The sequence below is a fragment of the Lepidochelys kempii genome, chromosome 1 (assembly GCF_965140285.1).
Source record: "Lepidochelys kempii isolate rLepKem1 chromosome 1, rLepKem1.hap1, whole genome shotgun sequence".
NCBI classification, from domain to species: domain Eukaryota; kingdom Metazoa; phylum Chordata; order Testudines; family Cheloniidae; genus Lepidochelys; species Lepidochelys kempii.
Window position 1 is genome coordinate 146,497,460 of NC_136380.1, and position 16,306 is coordinate 146,513,765.

General features: G+C 38.5%; 1 protein-coding gene across 2 annotated transcripts in view; it reads left to right on the forward strand.

Annotated features, from left to right (window-relative positions):
- The first annotated feature begins 484 nt into the window (after positions 1-484).
- The window catches only part of IL1RAPL1 (interleukin 1 receptor accessory protein like 1), a 1,122,430-nt gene continuing 1,106,608 nt past the window's right edge, over positions 485-16,306 (forward strand). For both annotated transcript variants that reach the window (XM_073328235.1, XM_073328244.1), the window contains exon 1: positions 485-769. The gene's annotated coding sequence lies outside the window, so the exon portion shown is untranslated. The remainder of the gene's footprint in view (positions 770-16,306) is intronic.

Here is a 16,306-nt window from a genome sequence, read left to right on the forward strand (position 1 = left end):
TTTAGGTGGATTGTGGTTACTAATCAAGACCTCCTGCTATTTGTTGTTCACTTGTCATTTTCACTGAAGATTAGCATCATTCAGGGCAAACCGGTATCTGATTTCCCCCCCCCCCCCCTTTTTTTTTTCTAATTTGGAGATTTATTTATTTTTTATTATTTGTTTTATTTTTTTTCGTGGTGGGAGTGCTAGGACCCAGGAGACATCCTTTCATACAGCAGGGGCTGTGTGCTTTCCACATAGCAGTACAGTACAAGGAAAACCCCATCGTATCCGTTATTGCAGGATACTTGTGAAATACACATAGGATTCTTTCTTTCTTATTGCTGCATCCTGGATCGGGAAATTTTGCATGTGCAGCAAGAGGCTTTGAAAGGCTACACGCACAGAGATTTGCAATCAAGATTCCTTTTCTTGTCCTAGAGCTCTCAGACTTGTGTGGTTCTCAGTCTTCTCCTCGTCCTTTCCTCCCCCCTCCCCCCCCCTTTTTGTTTTAATTAATTTCTGCTTTACACCTGGATCGTATCTTCGCGAGCAAACTGGGCACTTTCAGAACTAACGGGAGCGAATCTTGCAGGGAATCTAAGTCTATATGGAATTATCTGCTTTGATGGTGAACTTGGCACTTGTGAATGGGCATCTGGTTCGAATTATTAATTGCTAGCAAAAAAGAGGAGTAAAAAACGTGGATTCAGCGAATACGCATTGTGATGACCAGTTACCTTATTGACTGATATCAAGATCAGAATATATTGGAAGACTGTTGTGGGTAAGGTCATTTTATATATGCAAAGCCCATCGATGGCATGGCTAAACTTGGTGTCTTGTAATTGAAATGTGTACTTTCATGATTGCTGCATTACACTGATGTGTGGGGATATCTAGCCATTATTGGCAGCTGAGTGAAATAACTGCAGTAGGTATTTTTGAGAGTGCATTTTGTGATAAATCAAAGCATCAATAATCCCCCCTCCCAACCCTCTTGATATGGGAGAGTACCATGAATTCATTCTGGGCAAACAATCTTTCTCTGCATGCAGTATGTGTGGCTGGAAAGAATATATGGCAATAAAAGGAGGACTAAGTAATGGTATCTATTTAACATAAAATCGGCTCCCATCCATTCGTTAAAACAAATGTGTTCAACTCTGTGCAGCAGTCTGCTGCATTTCATAGCTGCAATGGAGGTAGAGAAACCTCATTTTTCAAGTTGTTAAACTTTAAGGTGACAGTGCTGATTAATTATGCTACAGGGATATGGTTCTAACGGGTAAATGTCACTGGTGATTTTGGATTACAAACTATTGCTGTAAATTCTGCAAGAAAATTGCAAACTGGAAGATGGTGGGAAAAGCTGGACTTTAGAGTATAAAAATATCTGAAATGTCACTAACCTAAAAATCGCTGGTCCGCCTGCTTTTATTAAATATCTTTTTACCCAGTAACTTACCCACTGAAGCCTCAGACCCACGTGCAAAGGAGTTGAAGATCTGCAACAGAGATCACATCTTCAGGATTGCCTATATGCATATGCAGCTGGCTGGGGAATTGTGTATACATTAATTACTTATATTCACTGTGGTGGGGGAGAACAGCCCTTTAAATAAACCCCCAACCAAACAAGAAAGCTAATGAGACCAGTTTAAAAAAAAAAGAAATCCAAGCAATGCAAATTGTTAATATTTCTCTGCAAAATCAAATTGATAGAGGGAATGGGGGAGGTTGAGAGAATCAATAGCGATGACGTTCTACAGTGCAATGCACTGCAATGCTAAAGTTATTTAGTGTATGCGAAAATATATGCCCCCATGTATGGCTGGTGGGTTCATGCATAATGGATGACAGAAGATATGCAGATGTATCTGTAGGAAGACGGATGTATCTGTGCATAATCGATGATTATGTAACTTGGTTATAGCAGTGACATCAGTCGGCGACAGTGTAATAACGTAAGCATACAGTGCATCAATCACTTGTGTTAACTTTGGAATGCTCCTAACAGCTGGGAATGAAGAGAGGGGGAGAGGTGGGGGCGATCTCCTGTTTAGCTCCTGTTAAACGTTTGCCTTTTGTGGGATGGATTTAACACGAGTCTTCCTCGCAGTGGAGTTTCCCTGGGACAGTGGGATAGCGGACACAAAAGCGTCAAGCTGCATAGTAGCCAACTCAGCCACACCCGTGAAGAGAGCCACATAAAATCCCTGCAATATTGCACAATGGTCCCATTGAACAGACCAGCCTGAATCTTTCAACAAGGGTCACAGTGTAACCTGTGATTTAAATCCATGCCCGCAGCTGAATGGAAGGAGAGCTCAACAGACGTTAAAATTGTGTTCCTCTCTCAAGATTAAAAACTAATCTCTGTCCCGCCCCCTGCCCCCGGTAGTGTTCAAGGTAGAACTGATGGTTGTTTCACTCTGGTATTTGCAGCTCTTGAAATGGATATTGTTGTCTGCTTATACGAAATGAGTGTATTAGAGCTTTTTCTTCAGCAATGTGATGATATACTCTAGAGATGTGTGCAACACCAGAAAAAAAGTATCTTCAGATAAAATATCTGAATCTACCTGTTAAATTTTAAAAAGAACACAGAACATGGTCCTTACATTATTTGAATCTCATACAAATGGTAGTATATTAACAACTTTAAAATACAGCTGAAAAGCAAAGGTGTGACACAGTAGTCCCCTTCAGAAGGACGTAGAAAAAAATACCTTTATGTTGAAAAGGACCACCAAAAAAATAATTTTGTATTGATATGTATCATGGACTCAAATCCCCATATCTATCTGTGTTACTCGTCTAAGATGGACAAGTTTGTAAAAGAACTGTTGAAGCCCCTTGCTCTAAACAGTTTTCATGGCCATATTTTCTGAAAAATGCAAGCCTGATGAAATCTTAACTCAGCTGAAATGAATGATCTTATCACCTGCTTGCTCCTTTCCTACTTCACTGTAGATTCAGCCTAACAAGAATTCACTAAACAACTTCTCAGTTAGGAAGAGGTGAGAGGAGAGGAGGTTTTCATTTCTTGATAAAGGTGATCTCCACAGTCCTACTGTACTTGTGAGATGTACTACAGTAGCCAACACACAGTAACTTGGCAAAGGAAAACATCTTAGCACCAGACTAGAAAATCATTCCCTCCTCAGCTTTGCTCCAAACAGCAATATTTTAAAGTTGGCTTACCATTTGTTCATGACTATTTTTATATTTATTTAGGACAAGCCTGGGCAGACATTAATAAATTCTGCTAATGTAGTTTAGGGTTTGACATTCAGAGAGTGCCCTTAGTACTTGGAAAAAAAATGGATGTGAAGTCAACTCCTGTTTCCATCCTTCAGGGGTCAGAATAACACTATGGCATTTCCCATGCACAATACATCTCCTAATTTTCAGAAATGTTCATGGCACTGTCATCTTTCCCCACATACATCCCAAATCATACTCTCCCCATCTCTCTCTTTAATTACTTAGAGGGCTTCTTATACATACCTACACTATATATCTTAGAAACAACACTGTTTTCTGGAGAAAATGTTATAAACTCATTGCTGTATGAGAGTAAATAATAATTAAGAGGGGGAATATAGTCTATATAGAAATCATATAATCATGTATCATACAAAGATTTGCAAATATTTTGCTTGTTGTATTAGCGAGTTGTAAGAAATCAAGTTTAAGCTGAAGCTTGTTTTCTTAACCTCTAATAGGTTTTAAAGACTCCTAGTTGATAAAAATGTATCAGGGTTTCAGACCCAAGTGCTTTGTCCCTCCAATATGCACTAAATATTCCTGTTGTGAGGGGAAACTTTTCTTGTTTAGATAAAATTGTAAGCTATTCACAAACATGAAAAGAAAAATTCCAGTAAACCATACCCAGGGCCCAATCCTACTCCCATTTAAATCAGTGGTGATTTTGCTGCTCACTTCATGGTGATAATTGGAAGTCGGCTTTTAAAGAACATAGCAGTGCATAAGGAACAGTCATACTACATCTCTTTGAATAAGAAAGTTCTGATTTTGTTTTTTGATAAGCAGCAGACTTGGTTTATAGCTAATAGGTAAATAGTAAAATTTATAGCACTGATCCTAATGCAAGATGTGTAATATTAATCAGCAATGTTTCTGTAACATTTATGAAGTATGCAGTATGACTATTAAATTAACCCCTCATGCTGTAACTGATGCAATTCACAGATAACTGATTAGGGTTTCAATTCCAACATATTTTGGTCTATTTTACAGTGAAGTGTTTGGGAATACTTTTATGTTTCACAACATATATGATATTTAGTGCTTGGCAATCCTCTCATTTGTATAGTGCAGACTACTTTATGTCAGTTGAAGCATCCAAGCACTGATTAATATGACTAAAAACTAGCAACTTATCTAGTGGTGCTCATGTTATAAAGTGTAATCATAGTGGCACCATTTGTGAAGCTATAGATAAGGATGTGTCAGCTTTTCTATTATAAACCTCTATCCTGTTGCCATCCATTGTCAAAGGCCCACAAAATAAGGAGGATTTATAATATAAACCATGCACAACTTTAGAGCACCATTATGGCCTGTCAGGTCAGCAATCAAAATATTTTTTTAAAGTCCTTCCATGTACATCTCTAACAACATCAAGCAGCATTATGGCCCATTAGTTCAAGGATATATTGGTTTTGCTTTAAAATGCAAGTATGTATTAGGTGACATAGGTACTGGAGGTATGGCAGCACCTCCTGGCTTGAAGTGGTTTCTCTCATATACACGGTTTACAGGGTATACAGGGTTTCTTCAATGGCTTTCCAGCACCTATGTTAGGTGATAGGCCACAATGGCTCTGAAGGGATAATTACAATTTGCCATGTCATTTCCATGTTCTTTTGTAAAGACTCTTTTTCCTTTCTTAAAAGAAAAATATTCATATGCACAAGTGACATTTCAGTAGTGACAGCTGAAAATGAGAACAAATTTTGTGTTAGGATTTTGTTTTATTTTCATGGAAGGTTTCTAAATTCACATATTCCTGTACTGCAGTCTTGTAGACCACTATTCTCAGTGCAAAAATAACAAATATACGCATTTCAGTCACCACAACTGTGTTACACAGGAGCAAATAAATCAGAAGTTTATGTTGGTTCATTTTTTCTCTCTATCTAATTGTGCCTAGGTATTATAGGTGACTTCAGATCATGTTGTGACATTATGTAGCACCCTTTTAAATGCTTCAATAACTAGGTATGATGGGATGAGACAAGGACATAGACCATACTGCCTTCTGTACAGAGACAATCCATGAGAGTTGCACACAATGATAGTGTGTATCAAGTACAGTGATTCCCCTAGCAAATGTAAAGGTGTGTGTGTGTGTGTGTGTGTATTTCTGGTTTTAGTGATTTCAGAAAAGTTTGGACTTTCTCAATGGGGGTAGAAATACATTTCATGAAAAGCCGTAAGAGACACTGATTGGGTGAGTAGTGATGTTCAGCAAGTGTTGTCCTTATCTCATTTTTTTTCTTCTTTTACTCCCTTAACCAGAAATTAATAGAAGGGACTCTGGCATTAATAGGCCTTTTGGAAACACTATGTTTAAAGGAAGTAGAAGACACAGAACAGGGGAAGAGGATGTTCTCAGGTTAAGGGTTGCATAGAAGATGTTGAGGAGGCAGGAATACTCCTGTCTTTTGCTTCCTCCATATGTATGTTGTATCCACCTGGTGTCTTTCCTTATATATACTTAGATAGTAGTTTCTTTGTTGAAAAGACCATCTTTTCATTTATATATAAACTAGCACAATGGGACCTGATATCTCATTGAGACCACCAGGCACTTCTGAGTACAGATAATAAATACTAAGAGTGGGAGAAAGTACATGGTTCCTGCTTATTACCTTGAGCAAACAGCAACATTTACTCTGAAATAGCACCAACGTTTAGAACTCTAGCAAAATCTGCTCTGCTCCAGACTGCTGCTTCCATACAAACTTTCCCCAAATACTATGCAAAAACCTGTCTTAATGACCTATATTAAAAATCTCATTGTAATATGTGCTTCAGTTGTCACTAAAAATGTCACTAAATTTAGCGCTTCCCAAATGTATAGCCATCTCAGGGTTGCTGGCCTTAAGAAAATGTGAAATCATGTTAATGTGTGCTATTACTACACACACAAAAAGGCTTCTACTTTTGAGACTATATGTGAGATAACCCGGTACTGACTATCAATATTTCCTTCTTGAGTGCCTTAAGCAGTGAGTTGTTAAGACCAAGCTCTTCTTCCTCTTGAAACTACAAGAGTCCCTCAAGAAGGTCCTCCTGTCCAGTGTGGCCACATTGCACTGCATCTCTGGAGGATTATGACTGTAGAGTTGGTGGATCAAGCTCCAAAGGGATCATTTCAGTAGAGGGATCATCTCTTGGCATAATAGATTCCTATGGCTAGAGCAAGAATGGCTGGAGGAAAAGGTATATGAGCTGGATGCCTCTGTGCTTCACTGACCCCTGGCTGTGGTTTCAGTTCCTTGTGGCTGTTACTGGCCCTTAGGGACCAGTCCTATGCACAGAAGATCAGGGATTAGAGCAATACAAAGCTGTACTTTATACCATCTTATTGTCTCCCATCGTCTCAATTTGTGCTGCGTGCTCCTTGGCCATAGATAAGTATCTGGCCCCTTTAGTCTAACAAATATTTGAGGTGAAATTTTCTGCAGAAAGGTTAAACATAAAGTTATTGATTCATGGCCTTCCTAGTTTTTTGGGTTTTGTGTTTTTTTTTCTTTTGGGGGGGGAGGGTTGTTATGTGTGTGCAGGCTTATTTTATTGCATGCCTTTTCAGTGGTTGTGATTAAAAGGCAAACAGACCTGATTCTCTATTCTGTTACACAAGTTTTATGTCGGTGTAACATCACTGACTACTACTACATTGATTCCAATGTGAAACCAGTATAGAATCAGGCTCGGGGTGTGTGTGTGTGTGTGTGTGTATACACACAGTTAATTGAGGTACCACAATTATTTCCTATTCTGATTAGATGGAAACTTATTATCTCACATATCATGATCAGGTTGCTGGTTTCAAATGCTGACATTTTATTAATATATCTTTTAATGATCTGGAGCAGGAAATCAACTGAGATTCACTGGAAGATAAACTTATTTTGGTTAGTCCAGGCTGGAGAGGGACTTCTAAAGGACCTGATAAAGATAGTCCGGCAACATAATAACATATATCTCGTTTTAGACCAGTGCAAGGTAAGAGTGCACTTTGGAATGAAGAATTTGAACTACTTCTACACACTGATGTTTTCTAAAATAAATTAACTGTAACAGCTCAAGGAAAAGACCTGGACACCATTATGGACAGCTCAGTGAGAACACCCACTTAGTGTGCAGTTGCAAACAAAAAAAGCAAACAGTTTATATTGATTAGGCTGTATTAACAAAAGGATGCAAAATAATGCTGAAATAATGTATTATACTGCGATTGTATAAATTGATGACATCACTCTTCTGAATATTCTCCAGCATAGGTCACTTCATCTGTAGATGGAGAACGTGGACATATAGAAAAGGTCTAGAGAAGGGCAACAATAATAATTAGAGACATGGAAAGACTTCCACATGAGAAAAGATGATCATTTAGTATACAAAATAAATTATTAGAAGGTGACATGGCAGTGGTATATGAAATATTGAAGGATATTGGGAGGATCAGCTGGGTTCTCCTGTTTACCATTTCTCATTAAGACCCAATGAAACTAAATTGCAACACATTTGAAACTGTTAAAAGGATATACTCTTTTCCATAATTCATAACTAACCTTTGGCTCTCATTGACACAAAATATATTACTGAAATGAAGAGCTTAGTGGGACTGAAAAAATGAATAGATATGTACATGAATAACAAAAATATTCTATGAAGTTATAATAGCTATGATAAAATGTATCCATAATATTAACTCTGATACCCTAAGGTCTTAAGCCAAATACTAATTGCCTTTATGTTACCATATGACATTTATAGTTGATGGCCCTGTGCTCCTAAATCCCTCATGCACTTCTTAAAAATCTCTCTTGTTGTTTTATAATTGTCCATTAGTTGTTTTATAATTGTCCATTAGTCTTCTGAAGAATCTGGTACTGGAGATAGGTTACCTGACTAGAAATATCAAAGGCGTGATCTTGTATGGCAATTTCTATGACTCCTGTGAGTTATTGTCCCTAATTACAGATTCAAGCAATAAATTTGGCACCTGAACTACTATTTAATCATGGTTTTACTGGTGCTGACTGGGCAACCTCATTTTGCTCTTTAAGGAGCTGGTCTGCAGTCCATTTTAATCAATGGAAAGACGCCCACTGAGTTTTACACAACTTTGATATTTAATTGCCTTGATTTTTGTTAGTTTCTGTGGAAAAATAAAACTTAATGCTACTTGTTTTTAAAAATATGTTAACATTGATTATAAAGGGAAATCTTGTAAACGTTAATGGAAGTCAATAAACCTTTATTATGATGTTGATGCTTATCCAGCTCGATCAATACCCATCATTTTAAGAGATGCACAGCTCTCCATTTCTGTTCCTCCATAATGGGAAATGCTTTGGTTCCAGAAGAGGCCTTATGCAGATAGACTATTTCTAAAGGCTTTCACATACTATGGTGACAAGCACAGTATAAAAATAGGGAGAAATATAGAACATAAATTTAAAGACTGTGCTAGTTTATTCTGAAAAAATTCAACAGTTTAATCAGATTAATATATGTTAATCAGATAATATATAAATATGCTTTTTAATCTTTAGTTTGATTAGTATATCATCCTTTCTCCTCCTTCTTTAGTGGTTTATAATATATCTAGTAAAGGACAGTCACATGGCTCAATGGACATACACCATACATCTATTGCTGATTGTTCACTTACAATGGAAGTTCCTTAATTGGTGCGTGTTTTCTCTCTGTGTGTCTCTCTCGCTCGCTTGCTCTGTGTGTGTGTGTGTGTGTAAGGAATTCAAGTACTTAAGGACTGAGCCTCTTATGCTTCAGATTACTAATGTGAGAGGGTTTTTTTATTGCATATCCTAGAATCATTTGTCAAGGTCTAGAATAGAAAAAAAAAAAAAGTTTAGGTGAGGTAAAGCAAAGTAACAAAATAAAGATACCAACATGCCAACTGAAGTAATTCCAAATGAGAAAGCTGAAATGAAATTGAGGACAAATTAAGAAATGAGGTCCAGTTGGGTTACTGTTTTAGCACGTTGGAACTGCTAGAACTGTTAGCATTTGGAGAAATCCACCCTCCCAGGAAGGATTGTTTTGGGGTTAAGACGTTAGATTAGGATTTATGAAGCCTGGGTTTAATTCTTATCACTGCCAAAGATTTCCTGTATGATAAGGAAGCTGTTTAATTTCTCTGTACCTCAGTTCCCAATCTGTAAAATGGAAAAGAAGTTAATGCTACTTTTCTCCAGCCCTGTCTTGTCTACATACATTGTAAGCTATTTAGTCAGGAGTGGTCCCTTAGTTTGTATGTACAGTAGGGCAGAACTAAAAGTTTGTCAGGTTTTTTTTCAACAGAAAATTGGGTTTCTGGCAAAACAAAGCTTTCCATGGAAAGTGGCTGCTTTCCTCCAAAACATTTTTGATGTTTCATTTGAAAACAGAAGTTTTTGTTTTCTGCTGAAAGTTTGTCTTTTTTTCCCAGTGAAAAGTTGAAATTTCCCACCGTACGTTTTGGTTTTTTGGGTTTTTTTTTTTTTTTTTTACATTTTTCCTAGACATTTTCAGCAGGGGAAAAAAAGATATTCTCAGACTACCTGTAATGTACAGTGTCCAGTAGAATATTACCCTGATCTTAGTTTGGCTTTTTAGGTTCAAGTGTAATACAAATAATATGGTGAACAGTGCTGGGTTTTTTGTTTGTTTTTGCTTTTAAATACTAATCCATAATCTTAATTTAAAGTTTCTTCGAAATCTGTCTGCTTACATCTGCATCAGTGAACCTTACTTTCACTTCTTCCCCAAGCAGCATCAGAATCTCATCCTAGTTAATAAAATTATTTACATTTTTTTAAAAAATAGAGATCTTTCTTATGTCTTTTGTTTCTGATATAGAGGCCCACACTCCATCCATATTTTTTGCCTCAGTTCACCATGGTTCTGACCCAATGTCCATTGAAGTGGATGTAAAGGCTCCCATTGATTTCAGTGGGTAATGGATCAGATTCCAGAATCTAAAAGCAGCAAACATTTCTTAGGTCATCTAGTGCATCTACCTATCAGTGCAGGACAGTTACCAATTGCATATTTACTGGAATTGTTTTTCAAATGTGCAAAGGTTTTTGACAAGGTTAGTTTTTCAAATATGCAAAGGTTGCCCCCATTTCTTTGGGAGATCATTCCACAGGCTAGTGGATCTTGTGTTTTGTATATGAAACCTGTTTATTAATTTTTAAATAGAAAAATTAACACTAAAATGAGAACTTCTCCAAGTGTTTCTGTCATTTTGACTGCCACCCCGTTGGCCAAATTCCAACTCACTGCTTCAGTGCAAGGCCAGGCCACAGAGCTCAGTCATGATGCCAGAAGTAGGCTGTAGTAATCTGATAAAGGGCTTGTCTACACTGGCAAGTTTCTGCACAGTAAAGCAGCTTTTTGCGCTCAAACTGCAGATGCGTACACACTGCCAAGCCACTTTTTTTACAGAAACTACTCAGTTGCAGCCCTGCCAAAAAACCTCTTCGACAAGAGTTGTAAGGCTATTTGCGCAGAGGCTCCAGTGCTCTATTGCCAGTGTGAACGCTTGATTGCTTTCTGCGCTGTAATTGGCCTCCGGAGTTGTCCCATAATGCCTCAAGTGACTGCTCTGCTCATTGCTTTGAACTCTGCTGCCCTGCAGACATGCGCCCCTCCCCTTTCAAAGCAACCTTTCTGACAGTTGTTGCATGCTGTGCTGATCTTCTCTGGGACCCAAAGCAAACTATTAATGTGGAATGCTCCTGCTATTGAACACAGAGGCAGGGTGTGTATGTGTGTGTGGGGGGGAGAGAGAGAGAGAGAGATTGCTCTGCAGAGAGCCCAGGGAGGGAGGCGGGGGGCTGATGTTGGGGTTTCTCCCTCCCCCTGCCTCAGGACTGGTTGCTTCCTGCCGCTTTCTGAACTTACAAGACAGCATGCTGACACACTCTCTGTCCCCCAAAACACACTGTCCCTCTCCCCCCTCCATATACACACACACTCCCTGTAACCCCCCCCACCCCCACTTCAATTGAAAAGCAGCTGGCAATGTAGTAGGATGCTCATGGAACAATGGGATTGGGAAACTGGCATCATGTGATGCTGTGCCTGCCCCATGAGGCATTGCAAACCTGTCCCAAAGAACATTCAGCCAGTTGCATGGTGGGATACCTACCACAAAGCACTGCTGTCTTTGCCATTGCAAGAGCTGCTAATGTGGATGTGCTCCAGCGTCACAAGGAGCACATTGTGGACACGCAACAGCGGTTTAATTCCAGTGTTTTAATAAAAGCGGTATAACTTGTAGCGCAGAAACTTGCCAATATAGACATACCCTAAGTCAGTCAGCACAAAGAAGCAAGGCAGGCTGGATGCATACCACATGGGTAAGGCCTAGGGAGCTCCCATGCCTGGGGAGACCTATTACCCTGAGGCTTTGAATTTCTGGTGAGCAGCTCTTCATAGGTTTATTTAATAGTGGATACTTTTGTCTGCTCCTAACATTTTAGTGGGTGTTGCCGGGGTAATAACAGCAAGTGAAGCAAGGGTAAACTGATTTCAAATAGAAACTCCTGATACTGTTCTGTTACAACAGGAATAAGCTTTGAGTAACTCACGTGAAGCTGTTTTATTTAGCTTTGCCAGATTGAGTCCAATATGTATCTTCAATTTAAATACTATTACATTAATTTTAATGAGTAAAGATCATAGACACATTGCTTGTTTAATTAACATAGCAGAACTCATTGTCAGCAAGCAAGAAAGTCATAGTGCAGCCACTGTAATGCAATCAGAAGACTATATTTCATGATGGTGACCAAATTATTTTCTTGCTAAAAATCTGATATCTTTTTAAATATAGATGACAACACAGGAAAAGTGTAAAGGCTTGCCAATGTCTGATTACAAAATAAATCCTTGGAGCTTTACTTATGTGTTTACTGGGATGTCTTCCGAACGTTTTTGCTGTGTGTCTGCATATATAGAGAATGATCACTGTTTCGTTTTTTGTGTTTTTTTCCCTTCTCCCAACTTTAATTTCTATTAGATCATCCGGCATATCACACACATGTATAACTATGGAGTAAGTTAATTGTTTTTCAGCTTCATTTTAATAGAGTAACTTCAAGTTCACCTGATATCAAAACTGGACTTAAATGCAAAGAGTAAGACAATGCAAAGGTAAGGCTCCAACAGCAACAGTAGTGGCAAATATGTTACATATCTATTACAACTTTCTGTTACATTTGTTATGACAGTAAATATATATCCAGTTGAACATGTAACTAGAAAAACTGACAGTCAATAAAGCAAATCTAGAATATGGGTAAGGTAATATTGCCTTAATTCTAACATCATAAACCTTAATTCTACACTTCTTGACTTTTGTAATTGTGCAACTTTTCTATTGTACTAACAAAGATATTTATATCTCATTCCCTTAATCATCTTTAAAGAAAAAAATGTTGCTCGGGTTTATTATTAATATTCCTATTTAAATGGTGCTGAATAAGCTTTTCAGTTTTTGCTTTGCTATAGTGAATAGGGGAGGGTTGAGTTTCCAACCAGATTGTACCATTGTTTGAATAGAGACAGTTTTGCATCAGATTATCTTGTAGTGTCCTATCAGATTTCTCAAGTGCACAGCACTCTCTTACATTTTTATTTTAAAACAAAGGTTTAGAATTTGCAGAATATTGTAGAATGAAGTGAAAATAGTAGGGACATCCTTAAAATCATAGGCTCTTCAATTTTTCTCAAACTAATTAGTAGTAGTAGCTATTGATTTGAAGGATTGTTCTGTTTTTGTTTCAAAATTGAAGGGGGAAACAAATGAAAGAGGCAGAAAAGGGATATGACAAAAGAGTGAAATATTTTATGAGGTTAGCTAAGTGTGTAGTTAGTTCCATGATTTGTTTTTAAACTATCCCCACCCTCTTTCATTCTTCTTCCCCCCCCCCCCCCCCCAATGTGGCACCCAGAACTGCCCTTTCCCCTATTTTACCCCATATTAAAAATGCCTACCTTTCTAAATCTCCATTTACCTTCCTCCCTGCCCAGCCCCAATGATACAAGAAGATTAAACATACCACCAGTCATCAAACAATACTCTCATTAGTTCCTGTGTTCAAAGATAGCTGGGATCCTATGCTAGGATAAGGCATCATCACTGATTTCAATACAAAAGAATGTGTAAATCTATAACCTCGCAAAAAATGTATTTGTTAAACATGAATAGTTTTGGAATATCCTTCCAAGGGAAGCAGTGGGGGCAAAAGACCTATCTGGCTTTAATATTAAACTCAATAAGTTTATGGAAGAGATGGTATGATGGGATAATATGATTTTAGCAATTAATTAGTCTTTAAATATTCATGGTAAATAGGCCCAGTGGCCTGTGATAGGATGTCAGATGCGGTGGGATCTGAGTTACTACAGAGAATTCTTTCCGGGGTATCTGGCTGGTGAATCTTGCCCATGTGCTCAGAGTTCAGCTGATCGCCATATTTGGAGTTGGGAAGGAATTTTCTTCTAGGGCAGATTGGAAGAGGCCCTGGAGGTTTTTCTTCCTCTGTAGCATGGGGCACGGGTCACTTGCTGGAGGATTCTCTGCTCCTTGAAGTCTTTAAACCATGATTTGAGGACTTCACTAGCTCAGACATAGGTGAGAGGTTTTTCGCAGGAGTGAGTGGGTGAGATTCTGTGGCCTGCATTGTGCAGGAGGTCAGACTAGATGATCATAATGGTCCCTTCTGACCTTAATATCTATGAATAACCTATTCAGAGTATGCAGAAGAAGTTAATACAGAAAATATGGAACCATTGATTTCAGAATGAGTTACCGGTATCCAGTGCCTGGAGATCTGGGTTTCTTTAATCATTAAATAATCTGTAGAATGCATAGCTCACTTTACTTTCTATACTTTGGGTGTTGATGATGATAATAGTAATAATAATTAATAATAGTGATGAATGAAGCTGACTTTGCTATTACTACTGCTTTATCCATTCTGTGGGTGAATGGGGACCTCTGCGTGCATGGCTGTCAACATAGCACTTGAATGATCACTAAAATTTTCTTTAAAATATAAACCCATAATGAAATGAAAAGCCTTCATATGATTCCATATTTTATATGCTATCTGTCTCTGTATTCATACAAATATATTACATATATCCAGGAATATGGATTTTATTTGACTCGGTGGACTTAGACATTGTCATCAGTGATCCCCTTTGACACACATTACTTCTCAACACACAAATATGCAGGATTTGTATAATACAGTCTCACTGAGATTTCCAAAGCTAGAAAGGTTATTTATCAACACAAGTCCCATTGAAATTAATGGAGCTGTGTGGCTAGAGCCCCTTGTTGGCTTTGATGAATCTCAAATTCTACTTGGGGCCAAATTGTGGCCTGGATGCATAGAAATCTGTGACTGAAAGGGAGTGCACAGCACTCTCTTACTTCCATGCGCCAGCTACCTGCATTACAACTAGAAACATAGGAAAGACATCAGGCTCTGCAAAGACACTATGTCTCCTCTATGTGCTGGTGAGGGGGCAGGGAACCATCTGAGGCAATGTTACCCACTAATTATTCAGCGGTGCAATTATGCCACCATGTCACGGAGCAGATACTGTGCCAGGTAGAGACAGCAGCGGGAGCACCAGGGAGGAGACTGACTCCCTGAGTGTCAGTCTCCCCCTTGGGCTGCTCAAAGGGTTAGTGCAATTACATGCTGACCTGAAGACAGGGCTCATGAGTAAAGTCAGGACTGAGCACTTACAGAGTAGGCAACAATGCCATGATACTTTCTAAAATGTTACAAAAACATCAGTGAGGTTTGAAATTACTTTTAATTTTTTTTTTTAAATGAACAGAAAATATGGACTCCCTATGATTAGTTTTTCACTGAGTTTCACCCAACTATGAAGGAACTATTCAAGAAAATTTCTGATTACTTGCCCTTTCTGCAATGTATGTTGGACTTCAAAAACAAAGCACAGGTAATAGTCTGAATATGTCACTTATATTGCAAATCACTGGTCTTGATCTCATGTTTAGATAGATAAACTAACTTGTGGCTGAACTCTTCTGCCTTTGCGTGGCTTGGTGCAGGGGGCATAAGGCCTGATTATAGTATTAAAAGTATATGCAGCACTGTGAGTTGTTGGGGAAGGAAGGCTGTCACAGTGGTTAAGTGACCAGAGAAACCTAGGTTCAGTTTGATGCTCTGCCACACACTTCCTGTGTGACCTTGGGCAAGTCACTTAGTCTGTCCATGCCTCAGTTCCCCATCTGTAAAATGGGGATAAATAGCACTTCCCTACCTCACAGGGAAGTTGTGAAGATAAATACATTTAAAAACTGTGAGGTGCTTAGATGCTACAGTAAAGGGCACCATATAAGTACCAAAAAATAGGCATAGTAGAGTGTTCCAAAGCCTGGTGGGAGGAGCAGGGCTGCTGTCTGAAAAGTATAGAGGCACAAATAGTATAATGGCCTTCAGTTACTCAGTAGAACATTAGGCATGCTGTACTCTTCTTCTGAATTTAGGGTTAATAATCACAAGTTTTCTGCAATTTTCACTCCAGATTTTTGTTTTTCCAGTGGTGCCTCCCAATTATTGTAAACTGATGGCTTTAAATGTAACTTTTTCATTAACTTCTTCACGGCTGGGTCTCAGCTCCAGCACCTGTGATATACAGCAAAACCACAAGGAAATGCCATGATTTATATAATACTGCAAGTGCATATGGCCAGATGTTTGTGTCACATTAAGTGTTAGCAAAGCAGGTAAGTTCATTTGTCTGAGTCTTTGCTTCAAGTTTGGGAGCATTTTAGCCTTCCATCACTGACTGATATATTTTCCCCAGAGGGTCGCTAGAAGTGTCATACTCTTCTCCACAATTATATTATACTCCCGCGCTCGATCCTAAAAACTTCAGAGCCCTGACTCCCATCAGCAGTAACACCACTGCCAAATTGGCTAGACAGGTTAATGCAGAGCAATGGAAGAGTCACCTTTTCACCTGTCTACATCCCCCTCAGTGCTGGGCATACAAG